Raw genomic sequence first — 18,116 nt, 5'->3', positions numbered from 1 at the left:
GGGAGGCTGAGGCAGGAGAATGGCGTGAACCTGGGAGGCGGAGCTTACAGTGAGCGGAGATCATGCCACTGCACTCTAGCCTGGGCAACAGAGTGAGACTCTGTCTCAAAGAAAAAAAAAACAAAAAACACTGAAGCACACAGACAAGTGACACTATGAAACACATAAAACAAGACTGCATAATAACCAACTAACATCATGCTGACAGGATCAAATTCACACATAATGTTACTAATCTTAAATGTAAATAGGCTAAATGTCCTAATTAAAAGACACAGAATGGCAAGCTGGATAAAGAACCAAGACCTATTGGTATGCTGTCTTCAAGAGACCCATCACACATGCAAAGACATACATAGACTCAAAATAAAGGATGGAGGAAAATTTACCAAGCAAATGGAAAACTGGAAAAAGCAAGAGTTGCACTCCTAGTTTCTGACAAAACAATCTTTAAAGCAACAAAGATCAAAAAAGACAAAGGAAGGCATTACATAATGGTAAAGGGTTAATTCAACAAGAAGAGCTAACTGTCCTAAATATATATGCACCCAATACAGGAACACCTAGATTCATAACAAAAGTTGTTAGAGACCTACAAAGATACTTAGATGGCCACATAGTAATAGTGGAGACTTTAACATCCCATTGACAATATTAGCTCACCGAGACAGAAAATTCACAAAGATATTCAGGACCTGAACTCAACTCGAGAACAAGTGTACCTGATAGATATCTATGGAATTCTCCACTCAAAAACAAAAGAATATACATTCTTCTCATCACCACATAGTACTTACTATAAAATTGATCACATAATCAGAAGTAAAACACTTCTCAACAAATGCAACAGTACTCAAATCATAACAAACAGTCTCTCAGACCACAGCTCAATCAAATTAGAACTCAAGTATAAGACGTTCACTCAAAACCATACAACTACATGGAAATTGAACAATCTGCTCCTGAATTACTTTTGGATAAATAATGAAATTAAGGCAGAAATCAAGATGTTCTTTGAATTGAATGAGGAAAGAGATACAGTGTACCATAATCTCTGGGACTCAGCTAAACCAGGGTTAAGAGGGAAATTTATAGCACTAAATGCCCATAACAAAAAGCTAGAAATATCTCAAGTTAACAACCTAACATCACCACTAAAAGAATTAGAGAACCAAGAGCAAACAAACCCCAAAGCTAGCAGAAAACAAGAAATAACCAAGATCAGAACTGAATTGGAAAAGACAGAGACAAGAAAAACCCTTCAAAAGATCAAGAAATCCAGGAGTTTTTTTTGGAAAATAAAATAAAATAGATTATTAGCTAGACTAATGAAGAAAAGAGAGAAGATTCAAATAAGCACAATCAGAAATCATAAGGGATATATCACCACTGATCCACAGAAAAAGGAACAACCATCAGAAAATACTATAAACAACTCTACACGCATAAACTGGAAAATTTAGAAGAAATTGATAAATTCCTGGACACATCCATCCACCAAGACTTAACCAGGAAGAAATTAAATCCCTGAATAGACCAATAACAAATTCTGAAATTGAGGCACTGATAAATAGCCTACCAACCCAAAATAGCCCAGGACCAGACGGATTCACAGCTGAATTCTACCAGAGTTACAGAGAAGAGCTGGTACCATTCCTATTGAAACTATTCCAAACAATTGACAGAGAGGGACTCCATCTTCCCTAACTCATTCCATGAGGCCAGCATTATCCTGACACCAAAACCTGGCAGAGATACAACAACAACAAAACAGAAAACTCCAGGTCAATATCCTTGATGAACATTGATGCAAATATCCTCAAAAAAAAAAAAAAAATACTGGCAAGCTGAATGAATCCAGCAGCACATCAAAAAGCTTATCTACCACGATCAAGCTGTCTTCATTCCCAGGATATTAGTTTGGTTCAACATATGCAAATCAATAAGTGTGATTCATCACATAAACTGATCTAAAGACAAAAACACATGATTGTCTCAATAGATGTAGAAAAGGCCTTTGATAAAATCCAACATCTTTTCATGTTAAAAACACTCAATAAACTAGGTATTGATGGAATATAACCCCCCAAAATAAGATCCATATATGACAAACCCACAGCCAAAATCATGCTGAGTGGGCAAAGGATGAAGCATTGCCCTTGAAAACCAGCACAAGGCAAAGATGCCCTTTCTTGCCACACCTATTCAACATAGTATTGGAAGTTCTGGCGAGGGCAATCAGGCAAGGAAAACAAATAAGGGGTATTCAATAAGGAGTATTTAGATAGGAAGAGAGGAAGTGAAACTATCTTTGCGGATGATAGGATCCTACATCTAGAAAACCCAATCATCTCAGCCCCAAAACTTCTTAAGCTGATAAGCAAGTTCAGCAAAGTCTCAGGATAAAAAAATCAATGTGCAAAATTTCCTAGCATTCTTATACACCAGCAACAGGCAAGTTGAGGGCCAAATCATAAATGAACTCCCATTCACAATTACCACAAAAAGAATAACATGCTTAGGAATGTAGCTAATAAGGGAAGTGAAGAACATCTTCAAGAATTGCAAACCACTGCTCAAAGAAATCAGAGAGGAGACAAACAAATAGAAAAACATTCCATACTTATGGATCAATATCATGAGAATGGTCATACTGCTGAAAGCAATTTCTAGATTCAATGCTATCCCCTTTAAACTACCATTGACATTCTTCACAGAATTAGAAAAAATACTATTTTAAAATTCATATGAAACCAAAAAGAACCTGAATAGCCAAGACCATCCTGAACAAAAAGAACAATGCCAGAGCCATCACATTACCCAACTTTATACTGCAAGGCTACAGTAACCAAAACAGCATGGTACTGGTACGAAAACAGACACATAGAACATAGAATGGAACATAATAAATAGCCCAGAAATAAAGCTGCACACCCATAGCCAACTGATCTTCAACAAAGGTGACAAAAGTAAGCAATGGGAAAACACTGTATTTAATAAATGGTGCTGGGATAACTGGCTAGCCATAGACATAGACCCTCGATGGTCATCAAAATTTGTTTGCGTAAAACTGTTATGCAAACAAAAGCATCCTGAATGAAAATTACTTTCCTCCAATCCAGTCTGGTACTGGGTTATAGTGAACTGTAATTGGACAGCGACCATCAAACACAGTGGTCAAATATTTGGGCCTTAGAATCAAACAGCACTGGGTGGCATCCCAGCTTTGCCACTTCCCAGCTATGTGACTTTGAACAGGTTACCTTGTCAACTTCCAGTTTCCTCATCTTTGAAATTAAGAACAAATGATCTCCTTCAAAAGATTGTTGTAATTCCGTGAGATACAACAGTTGAAACATTTACTGTAGTTCCTGGTGCAAAATAAGCATTCAGTTAGTCATTCTTTATCTCCTTATTAAAACACAGTAGTTAATGACTGCCAAACCATAGTGAATCAGTATATAACTTTTCTTAGCTGGCTGTTTGAAACTCTGATTTGCTATGTAGGTGAACTACCTTCTCATTAGTGAAGCCATTTGGAAATACACTACTTGTTCCTAATATGAATGCATTACAGTTTCATCAGCTTCAGTGTGCACAAGACTGTAATTAACAAGTAAAATGAACATAGACCATCTAAAAGTCATTAAAATATGAGAAGAAAATTCCATTTGAACAAAAGTAAAATTCCCTGCATGTTTACTCACTTAGCAGAAGACATTTGAGGAGGATAATTTACTCACTGTTAGGCCTCTGAGCCTAAGCTAAGCCATCGTATCCCCTGTGACCTGCAGGTATACATCCAGATGGCCTGAAATAACTGAAGAATCACAAAAGAAGTGAAATTTAAATGGCCTGTTCCTGCCTTAACTGATGACATTCCACCACAAAAGAAGTGAAAATGGCCGGTCCTTCCCTTAACTGATGACATTACCTTGTGAAATTCCTTTTCCTGGCTCATCTTGGCTCAGAAAGCTCCTTGTGACCCCCCTACTCCTGCCCACCAGAGAACAACCCTCCTTTGACTGTAATTTTCCTTTACCTACCCAAATCTTATAAAACAGCCCTACCCCTATCTCCCCTCGCTGACTCTCTTTTCAGACTCAGCCCGCCTGCACTCAGGTGATTAAAAAGCTGTATTGCTCACACAAAGCCTGTTTAGTAGTCTCTTCACATGGACAGGGACGTGAGTGAAACTCACTAATGTCAGCAGATCATGGATGAAACTGCTTGTAACCTCCTGCTGTCATTGTCATGAAATGCAACTAACATTAATTGAAATATCTGAATGCTTGGCTCTACAGCCTGTGAAACAAACATAAAAATCTTTTGTGTATTTTGTTAGTTTTTCAGTATGAATATTAGAATGTCAGGTTTTCATTAATTGTCTGCTGTATTGATATATATTGTAGTAAATGGCTTTTCTAAGATGTCTTTAAGGAATACTCATAAAATAATTAATATCCCTATCTCTTTGCCATTGGACGCAGGTAAATCATTGTAACAAATACCAAACCTAGATAACCTTAACTATATTCCTAGTCTTCAAAGACTGACATTCTGAGATTAAATGGAATCTGATAATGTTTTGAAAAAGGAAAGAAAAAAAGCTGTCCCTATTCACCGGACTTGGTGGAGAGAGAGATTTGCTAATCACTGCAAAGTGAAAGTGTTCGGGACATCATGATGGCAATTAGTTGTGTACCTTGCTGAAGTGATGGCTTAAATAGCTGACAGAGCTTTCTTTAGTGAGTACTTTTGTATTCACCAATGGGTTCACCTTGCCTGCTGCCTAGACAGACCTGATTTTTCAAGACATGTGAATTGCAATAGAAAAAGTGTAATGCATGCAGAGCCAGCTCTGCAAGAGACTGGAATTTTATTAGCCAAATCAGTCTCCCGGAGCTTTCAGGGATCAGAGTTTTTAAAGACAACTTGGTGGGTTTGGGGAAGCCGGTGAGCCGGGAGTGCTGATTGGTGAGGTCAGAGATGAAATTGTAAGGAGTCAAAGCAGTCTTCTTGCCACTGAGTCAGTTCTTGGGTTCCTCCCAAAGTTAGTTCAGCATATGCCCAGGAATGAACAAGGAGGTCAGCTTGAAGGTTAGAAGCAAGATGGAGGTGGTTAGGTCAGATCTCTTTCACTGTCTGTTACAATTTTGCAATGGTGGTTTCACTTTGCCTAACTCAGACTGCTCTTCCTCTGTCTTGCATTATTATTACTATTTTTTAGCATCTTCAAAAGAAGAGAAATGAAAGAATATTGCACAAGTGCAAAATTTACCTTGTAAAGTCAAATGTAGGAAACGATTTTGAGGACCTAATAGTAACAGGATCGTGATACTGACTAAAATGAAATTACATTATCAAAGAAAGATGCAAGAGGCAGATAAAGGAGAGGGCCCCTGGAGAATCTCTGACCTGCCTACATGCTGGGAGAACAAGGTAGAGCCACGGGAAGTCCCTGCCTTGTGCAAGGAGAGGAGCCTGGCCTCTTCAGCTTAGGTGTGGTGTCCTGGAATCAGTCTGTGAGGTGGGGGCCTGCTAGGAGACCCCCCCTCTCATTTTGCTGGCAGTTTATTTATTTTTTCTTTTTTTCTTTTTACCCAATATATTCCACTCTACTCATCCTTCAGGTGTCTGCATTCGTAATCTTTCCTGGTTGTGTGACAGGAACCCGGTTTTAGTTGAACTAAGGAGCAAAATTCTGAAAGACTATTATGCCATCTCTTTACTCTTTTATCGAAAATCATACACACACACACCATGTATGTGACTCTTTTGAGCTTGTTCTTGTGCTGATAACAAGCTAGAAAAACATAAGAACATCTCTGCCTTACAGCTGCCTGTAATCCTCTATAAGATTATGTAGGTTCATTAATTACTCAATAATTTAAACACTGATACATTAGTATTATGTTAACAACTGTTTCTAAAGTACAAGTGCTAGATTACAAACTTCATTGATTCATAGGATATACATGCTATTAAAAGTTACTCCAAAGGATTCTGTAACTTTTTTAGTAGAACCCATGTTTTCAATTTTAGTTTTAAAAATTTCAAATATAGAGAGAACTTGAAATAATTTTAGAGTAAATACTATATTCTAAGAACCTAGATTCGACCATTAAAATTTTAACTATAAATCTGTAATCATATATCTATCAATATATGCACAGAAATCTACTTTAAAATTAAATCTTAATGGAACCTCAGTATTTTCTAAAACAGATAATAAATGCAGTGCTTCTCTGATCACAAGAGAGCTCAAGGCCCAAAAGTCTACTTGTTCTGGTTAACTCTTCTCTAAGGGACCCGACCTCTTTGTCAGTTCCACTGTGTACAATTTGACAACCAATAATCTAGTCAAAGCCTCCTCATTATTTTGAAGATCCAAAAACAAAAACAAAAACAAAGATGCAGTGACTTGCTGCGATGAATGCAAGGCTGCCTTTTAAGCTGTTGCCAAACCTGAAACTAGAATTTATTTTTCTCTGTCTTTGTTGCTGATGTACCACGGCTTAAAAATCACTTTGAGTTGCTTAAATAAGTGTCAGGATAGCCTCATCCATCTGCATATTTTGTATTCTGAAAGCATTCCAACTAGTGTGGTGCTGGTTAGAATGAGTATGTAGTCAGGTGCAGTGGCTCACACTTGCAATCCCAGCACTTTGGGAGGCCGAGGTGGGCAGATCACGAGGTCAAGAGTTCGAGACCAACCTGGCCAATATGGCGAAACCCCGTCTCTACTAAAAATACAAAAATTAGCTGGGTGTGGTGGTGCACACCTGTAGTTTCAACTACTTGGGAGGCTGAGGCAGAAGAATTGCTTGAACCTGGGAGGCCGAGGTTGCAGTGAGCCGAGATGGCACAACTGCAGTCCAACCTGGGTGATAGAGCAAGACTTTGTCTCAAAAAAACCCCAAAAAACCCCAAAATCAGTGTGTAATAGCTTAGCCCATGTGATACAAGCAAAGTAGTTATTTTTGGGCAAAGGTCAGGGTTATATTTTGGCTTTGAGAGCAAAGGTAATTCTGGGGATCATCAAAAAATTAAATCTTACCATAGGCTTAGATCATTGTACAAATACTCTTAAGTAACATCTTTTTCCTTTCTGTTAGATCACTTTATTCTTGGGTTTACTCATGCATTTATTAATATGGCTTCTCTTTGGTAGTCTTACCTTCTTAAGTCAGCTGCATAGCATTTGATTTTTTAAAATACAGGACTTGGATATTTATGATTTCCTCTATGGAAGCATTTTTCCTTTAGCTTTTTCAGAGGTTGACTTCTTAACCTCCAGGCTCCCATTAAATATCACTTCCTCAGAAATGCCTTGCTTCGCCCACTTCAGGCTGTCTCACTCAGTCACTGCAAAACACATCACTTACTGCATTTATTTCGCAGCACTTATCACCATCTGTAATTATCTGGCTTTTGTTTTGGTTTTTTATTTTTGCTTTGATATTCAACACATGTTGCATGAGAGCAGGACCAGAACAAAAGCCTGGCTTACAGTTAATGCTCCTTTATCCAAATCTTTGTGTTTATTTGAATATCTACTATGAATATCTACTATGTGGCAGTCATGGTTTAGACTCCAAAATATTACAATAGATAAAATAAACAAAACCTTTGCTTTTATGAATTTTACATTTTCATAAGGAACGGCAAAGACACACCATATAAGTAGGTAAATAAAATGACAAAAATCTACAATAAATTGAAACATAGGGAGGATGGAGAGTGATGGAAGGTGATCTTTGAAACATAGTAGTGAAGTCAGGTACCATGGCTCATGCCTGTAATCCCAGCGCTTGGGTAGTCTGAGGGCAGGAGAATTGCTTAAGACCAGGAATTTGAAACTAGCCTGGGCAACTTGGCAAAATCCCATCTCTACAAAAAAAAAAAAAAAAAAAATTAGCCTGGTATCACAGTCCTCGCCTATAGTCCCAGCTATTTGGGCGGTTGGGAGGCTGAGGTGGGAGGATTGCCTGAGTCCAGGAGTTTGAGGCTGCAGTGAGCTGTGATCATGCTATCTCACTCCAGCCTGGGCAACAGAATGAGACCCTATCTCAGAAAATAAAAATAAATAAATAAATAAACATGCTAGTCAGAGAAAGTGTTCTTGGGAGGTGCTGTTTCAGTACTAGTATGAATAAAGTGAGGGAGGAAGTCATTGAGACATCTGGGAGATGAGCCTTCCAGACAGAAGGAATAACATATGCAAAATCCCTGAGGTTTTTGTCATGTTCAAAGAACAAGAAAAATTTCATTAAGCCTGGAGAGAAGGGACTGCAATACAAAATCGTAAGTGAGATATTCAGGGACCATGTAAAACGTTTATGTTGTATTTATAAAAAGAGATGATAGCATCAGAGGTTTCTGTAGAGAGCAATTATTGATTTTATTTATATCGGGCAAGATTCACTCTGGTTAATGCGTGGAGAACAGCATGACACTGGGGTGTAAAAGTAGAATAGGAACTAGTTAGAAGGATGTTGAATGGTCCAGGTCAGAGATGTTGGTGCCATTGAGGCAGGAGAATAGGCTCTGGGGGCCAGGAACCTAAGGATTTCCTAGAATTAAATCAAATGGAAAAAAACCCAACTTTCTAAGTCCAAGTGAATAACTTTGTAGCTCCAGCTATGACAGGAAACATCCTCTTCATTTGCATAGGGTGTACACCAAGTAAGTAACTTTGTAGCTTAACTTCATCCTCTTCATTTACAAAGGGTGTGCACCAGGCAACCAATGGGAAACCTCTATAGGATATTTAAACCCCAGAAAATTCTGTAACTGGGCTCTGAGCCGCTTGCTCAGGTGCACTCCCACCCTGTGGAATGTGCTTCTGTGTTCAGTAAATGTCTGCCTTTGTTGCTTATTCTTTCCTTGCTTCATTTGTGCGTTTTGTCCTATTCTTTGTGCAAAATGCCGAGAACCTGGACACCCTCCACCAGTAACACATGGTTTGGGCAGTGGAATAGGTAAAATGTGATCAGAATTGGGGCATGTTCTGAAGGAAGTAACAGCAAAATGTGCTCATGGATTGGGGTATAAAACTACATTTTCTTTATCCATTCTCCATCTTTCCATGAACATTTGTGTTATTTTCACATTGGGCTCGTAAGAAGTTAGCCTTAAACATGAAGGAAATCCTACCATTTATGACAACATGGAGAACCTGGAAGACATTATGCCAAGTGAGGTATCTGTGACACAGGACAAATACTGCATGATTCCACTTACATGAGGAATCATTTTAAATTAAGTAGAAAATAGAATGGTGGTTTCCATGGGCCAGTGGGATGGGGACATGGGGATTTGTTGTTTAATGGTTACAAGTTTTCATTTGTATGAGATGAATTAAGTTCTAAAGATCTGCTGTACATCATAGTGCCTGTGGTTAATGATGTATTGGACACTTAAACGTTTATGAGGATAAAGCTTATGCTAAATGTTCTTACCACATAAACAAAAGCAAAAGAGATACATCAAAATTTTGGAGGTGATGGAAATATCTGTTACATTGATTATGGTGATGATTTCACAGATTTACAAATATGTCCAAACTGATCAAACTGTATTAAATGGGGGCAGTTTTTTTGCATAGCAGTTATACCTCAGTAAAGCTTTTAAAGTAATTTTGATAGTGTATAATAAATTGGCCATAAGTTTTTACAAAATTAATGCAATGTTTTTATTCTGAGAACTGGAAAAGTGCCGTTCTTATTTATTGAGAAAAGGAAGAGGTAGGAACGAACAGGGAAGAAAAATAGAGTTTGGTTTTGGACATGTTAAATTTGAGGCATCCAAGAGAATAAATTGAGGAGGCAGATGGATCTAAGAGCCTGAAGTTCAGAGGAAAGACTGGAGAAACTAAATTGTGAAGTCATAAGTATAAAGATGGCATATAAACAAGGAGAAGGTGTAGGGTCACCTAAGGAATGGGGACAGATAATTGAAAGAAGATATCCTAGGACAGATCTTCTGCATTTAGAGTTTGGGAAGAAAATAAAGATTCAGCAAAGGAGACACTGAAGTAGGAGGCAAAGTGAGGTAGGAGGAAAAAAGTGTATGGTATCACATAATGCAGTGACAGTATTTCTAGAAGAAAGGAGTGATCAGCTACTTCAAATGTTAGTTAATAGGCAGAATAAGATAATAATGAAAAGTGGCCATTGAGTCTTTTCATGTAGAAGTCACCACTGACCTTGACAAGAATGGATTTGGTGATTAGGGATAATTAAAAAAAGGATGTAAGAATAACAAATGGAGACAGCATTTAAAAATTTTGTCATAAAAAGAGTAGATAAGGCAGTGCTAACTGAAGAAGGATGTGAAATAGAGATTGTTAAATGCCAGAATTATCACAAAAATATTTATTTAATGACAGAAATTATCCAGTGAAGAAGACATTAGTGATGAATGAGGTTAATGATGAATGTGGAGACAACTGCAGAAATGATATTCTAGAGTGAGCAAGAGGTGATGGTACAAGAGGAGAAAGAGCAATTCATCATTAAGTTAGGAAAAGACAGTGGGACAAGAACTAAGAACATTTTTGTTAAGGGAGTTAGTTAAATGATGGACTTGGAATCTAAATTGGTTAGGGAGGAAAATGAGAATACAAGGGAGAAGGGTCAACAAATCAAAAGTGTCTATGTGGTTAAAGAGTTAGTGATATCAGGCTATTTGAGGGAAATGAGATTTAATAGGGCCAGATAAGAAAAAAAATCAGAGTGGGGAAGCTATTCATAATGGAAAAGTCAAGAGTGGAGCCATTTTTCAACTTTTTATAATGCCTCAGGAAATTCTATTTTAATTAATTAAATAATCTGTGTATTCATCAAAACATATATTTGTGTATTCATTCTTCCTTTATTTTAAAGAACACTGTTGTCTTCCCCTATTTTAAAAAATGATGACATTAATTGATCTGGGCTGGAGAACCGTACTCATATACCTACATGCACACACACACACACACACACACACACACACACACACACACACACACACACACACACATATATGTAATTTTCAGATAGGACCTTGCTCTGTTGCCCAGGCTGGAGTTCAGTGAGTGAGAGCATGATCTCAGCTCACTGCAGCCTCAATTTCCTGGGCTGAAGTGATCCTATCACGTCATCCTCCTGAGTAGCTGGGACTACAGGTGTGCACTACCATGCCTGGCTAATTTCTGCATTTCCTTTTTTTAGAGTTGGGGTTTCACCATGTTGTCTAAGGCTGGTCTTGAACTCCTGAGCTCAAGAGATCTGCCTGCCTCAGCCACTCAAAGTGCTGGAATTACAGGCATGAGCCACCATGTCTGACTGACACTGATATATAAAAAAGCTTCCAAGATGCTGTGAAGGAGAACATCTGGCTTAAGATACAAGTTTGCATCTTCACCTACATATTTAAATCATTTGACAGATACACACACATACATTAAAACACATATACAATTCTCAAGTCATTTGAAGCAAGAAAGTGAAGGTAAAGGGTGCATTGTTTATTTGAATTGTGAAATCACAAATAAAAAAATAGAAGATGCAAGAGAGTATTTGAACAAGCTGCTAATATCCTGAAGGAATGTAAAAGCCAGTCTGTAGTTGGCAGGTACAGGTTTGGAAGCAAATGGTGCACTCTGACACAAAGAGCAGGGAAGTTTCATCAGGAAGAAGGCAAGAACGGTGATTTGAATGCAGCAATGAGAGGCAAGGTCATCAGTTACTCATCTCCAGGTCTAGGATGTAGCAGTTAAAAAACCCAATTATTAATCTTTTCAAACCAGCTCCTGGATTCATTGATTTTTTGAAGGGTTTTTGTGTCTCTCTCTCCTTCAGTTCTGCTCTGATCTTAGTTATTTATTGTCTTCTGCTAGCTTTTGAATTTGTTTGCTCTTGTTTCTCTACTTCTTTTAATTGTGATGTTAGGGTGTCTATTTTAGATCTTCCCACTTTCCGATGTGGGCATTTAGTGCTATAAATTTCCCTCTAGACACTACTTTAGCTGTGTCCCAGAGATTCTGGTATGAACATTCCATGGTCATGGATAGGAAGAATCAATATCATGAAAATCGCCATACTGCCCAAAGTAATTTATAGATTCAATGCTATTCCCTTCAAGCTACCATTGACTTCTTCACAGAATTGGTAAAAACTACTTAAAATTTCATATGAAAACAAAAAAGAGTCCTTGTAGCCAAGACAATCCTAAGCAAAAAGAACAAAGCTGGAGGCATCATGCTACCCAACTTTAAACTATACTACAGTAACAAAAGCAGCATGGTACTAGTACCAAAACAGATATATGGACCAACGGAACAGAGCAGAGGCCTCAGAAATAACACTACACATCTACAACCATTCGATCTTTGACAAACCTGACAAAAACAAGCAATAGGGAAAGGATTCCGTATTTAATAAATGGTGTTGGGAAAACTGGGTAGCCATATGAAGAAAACTGAAACTGGACCCCTTCTTTACACCTTATACAACAATTAATTCAAGATGGATTAAAGGTTTAAATGTAATACGGAAAACAAAAAAGAAGAAAACCTAGCCAATACCATTCAGGACATAGTCATGGGCAAAGACTTCATGATTAGAAAAGGATGAGTTCATGTCCTTTGCAGGGACATGGATGTAGCTGGAAACCATCCATCTCAGCAAACTAACACAGGAACAGAAAACCAAACACTGCATGTTCTCACTCATCAGTGGGAGCTGAACAATGAGAACACATGGACAAAGGGAGGGTAACATTACACACTGGGGCCTATCAGGGGATGGCAAGTAAGGGGATGGAGAGCATTAGGACAAATACCTAATGCATGTAGGGCTTAAAAGCTAGATGACTGGTTGATAGGTGCAGCAAACCACCGTGGCACATGTACACCTATGAAACCTGCACATTCTGCACATATACCCTAGAACTTAAAGTATACAAAACCCAATTATGAGATCTTCAGGGAACCCCCAGAAGGGAAAGCCAGATTCTAGTATAATAAGGTAAAGGAAGTGTCAGAGCAGTATTTTAAATTTCACAGGATTTGACAAACACTTTGGGGCTTGATGAATATTTGTTGAATGAACAAGTACTTTTTATTCAGATCAGCATTATGTGTGTACAACAGTGCCATATCATGTTTGATTAAGGGTAACTATTTGAGCACCTGTCTTATTCATTTAATCAGGATTTATATTGTGGAATACCAACAAAGATAATTTTATCAGCTCTGAGTGCACCCTTAGGAGTTCATCTATTACTGCTAGTAGGTTTACATGAAGATGTAGGATCCCTATTGTTTAAATATAATATGGATAAGTTATTGAGTATACAAATGGACAATGGCCAGACCACAGATGAAAGCAGAACTCTGATCTACAAACTCTTTGATCCGGGAAACAAAACTATAACTTCTGTAGCAATCAGTCCAAAATGTCCAGGACTGGGTCAATAACTACCAACTTACATTATTTGCCTCTGCTTTTAATTCAGGACCAAGTAGGGAAAGTCAAATATGCTCCCCAAGCCATTCACATAAATGACCAACTTTTAATTAGTCCACCTACTGCTGCTTCATGCTAACTTCTAATCAGAAAAAGAACCTGGTGGCTTGTTTTTCCTCACTATAAAGTTTGGTCTTCTTCCCCCAGTCAGCCTTTGAGTCTTTGTTAAACACAAGTCATGGTGACTATCTGCTTTGCTGTTGAAAGCTCTAAATAAATAGCCTGTGTTCTCATTTGGGTTTTGCTCTGGTGTGAATGTTTAGGTTCCCCAAAAGTTCATATGTTGAAAACCTAATCACCAAGGTGATAAATGTAAGGAGGCAGAGACTTTGGGTGATGGTTAGATTGTGACGGTGGAGTAATCATGAATAGTTTAGTGCCCTAATACAACCCAGAAAGCTGCCTTGATTTTTCCACCATGTGAGGAAACAGTGAGAAGTCAGTATCTATGAGTCAGGAAGTGGGCCCTCACCAGACACTGAATCTTTCAGCATCTTGATCTTGGAATTTCCAGCCTCCAGAACTGTAACTAATGAATTTCCTTTATTTATAAGCTGCTCTGTCTATGGTATTTTGTTATAGCAGCCCAAACGAACTAAGACAGATAGTTTTTGTTTATTTCCATATATGACTGACTATTAAGAATTTATATGTAGGTAATAATAACACTGGAGCCATTAAACTGTTAAAGCGTATATTAATAAAGTATTTAAATCAAGTATTTTAATAGAGGTTGTTCTTTTATTTTTTAAGAATACTGATAGCTGTATTTTCTGAAAGATCCAAGGCACAGTATAAATTGTTAAATATTAATAAGATGGCCGGGCGCGGTGGCTCAAGCCTGCAATCCCAGCCAGCACTTTGGGAGGCCGAGGCGAGCGGATCACGAGGTTAGGAGATCCAGACCATCCTGGCTAACACGGCGAAAGCCCGTCTCTACTAAAAAATACAAAAAAATAAACTAGCCGGGCAAGGGGGCAGGCGTCTGTAGTCCCAGCTACTTGGGAGGCTGAGGCAGGAGAATGGCCTGAACCCGGGACGTGGAGCTTGCAGTGAGCCGAGATCCGGCCACCGCACTCCAGCCTGGGCGACAGAGCGAGACTCCGTCTCAAAAAAAAAAAAAAAAAAAAATTAATAAGATAATGTAAAATTTGTTTTAGCAATAAGATGTTACATTTAACATATTTAAAATAATTGTTCTTACCCCATAGAAGATGTGTTATAATTCACCCCATAGAAGATGTGTGATAATGTGTATTAGGTAAATTATAATTTTCCTAATACACAAAACATTATAATATAGTGCATGGGCCCATGGGCTTGAATAAAATATATAATTTTAAACATGGGCAGTGGGATATGTAGTCAGACACTATGTATGTGTATGAAAAACTTTTAAAGTTTCTTTTCTATAAAACAACTTACTTTTCTAAATTTTAAATGATTACTTCATTTTACTATCCTTATTATGGTTCTGCTTTAAAAATCAATAAGTTGTTTATAAAATCCTGAGCTAGATATCTTTCCTCTTTGCAAGTTATTAAGATATTAGTATTCTTCTCCCATGTCTTAACTAAAGACACATCCAAAAGGGTATTAACTATGCGAGTCCATGCTGTGTGCTTACTGGAGGCTTGTTATACAACTAGAAATATTGGAAGAATTCCTTAAAGAGAGGCCTTATTTTTTAGGAAGTTCTATCGATAGGCCTAAGGTGATGGATTTCATATAAAAATGTTATTTGCAGTTATAAATATTTCTCATGGCAACAATATTATTAATAATCTGTTATTTAAAATGCATAATATATCACTTCACATTTACATTGTGGCTAATGTTTTGGGGCTGGATTTAATCAAGGTGAACTTAAAATGATGCTGTTTGTCTAAGATAGCGATGCTCCTTCTCTGTCACTTTGCAGAAAGGTATTCATCTGTAAATTATTGGATAATCGTTGTTCATAGGATGAGACAACTCCTTAAATATAATAAATGTAAACCTACTATGAAGTCTCAGCCATGTTATCACTGATGGTTTTTTGTCAAACTTGGAGGTCTGGAGTCACATGAAATGCAGTCATAGAAAGAAATTGAGAGAACCTACCCAATGAGGATAATTATTATAATATTACCAGTAATTGAAAGAGAGATCCCAAGGGAAGAGCCTAAAGGAACATGGCTCTTTGGCTCATTGTTATAGCAGCAGCAAAGAGTGTGCTTTTCACTCAATAGGAAGAAATATCACAGTTCCTTTGGTGTGTATCCTACAGTGGACTTCATTAAGCCAATGTTCAATAAAGGCCAGGAAAAATTGTGACAAGCTGCACAGATATTGCATGTCATATCTGTAAAATGATAGTGCATGTCACTAACTCTAGCACTATTTTATGTTCAAGTTAAGATCTTTTAAAAATAATGAGGCCAGGCGTGGTGGCTCACACTTGTAATCCCAGCACTTTGGGCGGCTGAGGCGGGCAGATCACGAGGTCAGGAGATCGAGACCATCCTGGCTAACACAGTGAAACCCCGTCTCTACTAAAAATACAAAAAATTAGCCAGGCGTGGTGGCGGCGCCTATAATCCCAGCTACTCAGGAGGCTGAGGCAGGAGAATGGTGTGAACCTGGGAGGTGGAGCTTGCAGTGAGCGAGATCACGCCATTGCACTCCAGTCTGGGCAACACAGCGAGACTCCTTCTCAATAATAATAATAATAATAATAATAATAATAATAATAATAATAATAATGAATTTGGGCAATCTTTCAGGACTTAAAACAAGTCTTCAGCCAATAGTTCATTAACTGGGTCTTGCCTGAAAGTTTTGAGTAACAGATTTCAAATAGTTAAATTAGCTGCCAATATTTAACAGTCAGCAACTTCACACAAAGTCTATACTTCTTCCTTCTTGTGTAAAAAAATGGCAGAATAATACAGCACTCTATTCCTACATGGCAGAGATCAACTGTAGGTTAGAAGCTGCTGTTACCTATCTTTTCCTGTAGACTTTGGAGACAGTGACCTCTAACATTGTGATTGTCTCTATCTTTTTGTTTTTACTGAGACAGAAGCGAATTGAATGTGAATGCCACTATAGTATTCCAGGTAAACATCTTAAAAGTTTCCCTTGGGCGATTTTACTTTTGGACAGGAATTTTTTTTTTTTTTCTTTTTTTTTTTGAGAAGGAGTCTCGCTCTGTCGCCCAGGCTGTAGTGTAGTGGCATGATCTCGGCTCACCACGAGCTCTGCTTCTGTGGTTCACGCCATTCTCCTGCCTCAGCCTCTCGAGTAGCTGGGACTACAGGCACCCGCCACCATGCCCAGCAATTTTTTTTTTTTGTATTTTTACTAGAGTCAGGTTTCACTGTGCTAGCCAGGATGGTCTCAATCTCCTGACCTCGTGATCCGCCCACCCCAGCCTGTGCTGGGATCACAGGTGTGAGCCACCCTGCCCAGCCAGGAACACTTTTTAGTATGAAAATAAGTTGCAAACTGAAGTGTTCACACAGCCTTCACAGATAGAAGCAGAAATAGACTGCAAGTTGATTTCTGGGTTTCAGCTTTTGTTTGTTTGTTTGTTTTTGCTTAAAACCTGCTATAGCTTCCCAGCAGAGAATAATCACATACAGGGCATCACTGTGATTACAGTTTGACTGTTTTTAATAATTCTATCTCAAGAAAGATGAATAAGATTGTGAGTAAGAAAACAGTTTGAAATCCAGTTATAAAAAGTATTTTTTTTTTTGAGACAGGGTCTTGCTCTGTTGCCCAGGCTGGAGTGCAATGGCAGGATCTCTTCTCACTGCAACTTCCACATCCCTGGCTCAAGCAATTCTCATGCCTCAGCCTCCTGAGTAGCTGGGATTACAAGTGTGTGCTGCCATGCCTGGCTAATTTTTGTATTTTTAGTAGAGATGAGGTTTCACCATGTTGGCCAGGCTGGTCTCAAACTCCTGACCTCAAGTGATTCACCTGCCTTGGCCTCTCGAAGTGCTGGGATTACAGGCATGAGCCACTATGCCCTGCTGCAGTTAAAATAAGGTATTAATGTTCAGTGATGGTGGCCTGAAGCTTTGTGAACATTTGTTACCAAGAGATACACTAAAACTAAAATCCTAGTATAAACTGGAAACAAAGGAAACAGTAGCAGTAAAAAGTGCTAGTATACGAGGTCTTTGTTTGGAAGAATTTACAAAGATTAATTTTATTTATTTTATTTTATTTTGTATTACAGCATCGTGGGCGTTTCCTGCAAGAGTTAGTTCTCCTGAAAAAGGATGATAAAGTGAGAACAAAGCCATTAAGCCATTAATCCTAAACAGCCCAATGGGACAGCTGTCAAAAAAATTAATTAACCTGGCCTAACTGAGCCGAAATATTAGGGTATAGGCAACTTAGATTAAATCTACAGCCACAAATTATTTTGATAGATTTAACCAGGTGAGTCAGTTTCATGGAAACCATAGTTAAATCACATTTCAATTTATCTGTGAAAGAGCACCAAAGTATTTTAAGTAGGAATGGATAAACAAAATTATCAATACTAATAGCCAGCATTTATTTGGACAACGTGCTAAGTAAGCACTTTGCACATGTATCTCA

Source organism: Colobus angolensis, unplaced genomic scaffold, assembly GCF_000951035.1.
Source record: "Colobus angolensis palliatus isolate OR3802 unplaced genomic scaffold, Cang.pa_1.0 Scaffold27, whole genome shotgun sequence".
In the NCBI taxonomy this organism is placed as follows: domain Eukaryota; kingdom Metazoa; phylum Chordata; class Mammalia; order Primates; family Cercopithecidae; genus Colobus; species Colobus angolensis.
The sequence above is the reverse complement of the archived record's forward strand: the minus strand, read 5'-3'. Positions refer to the sequence as shown.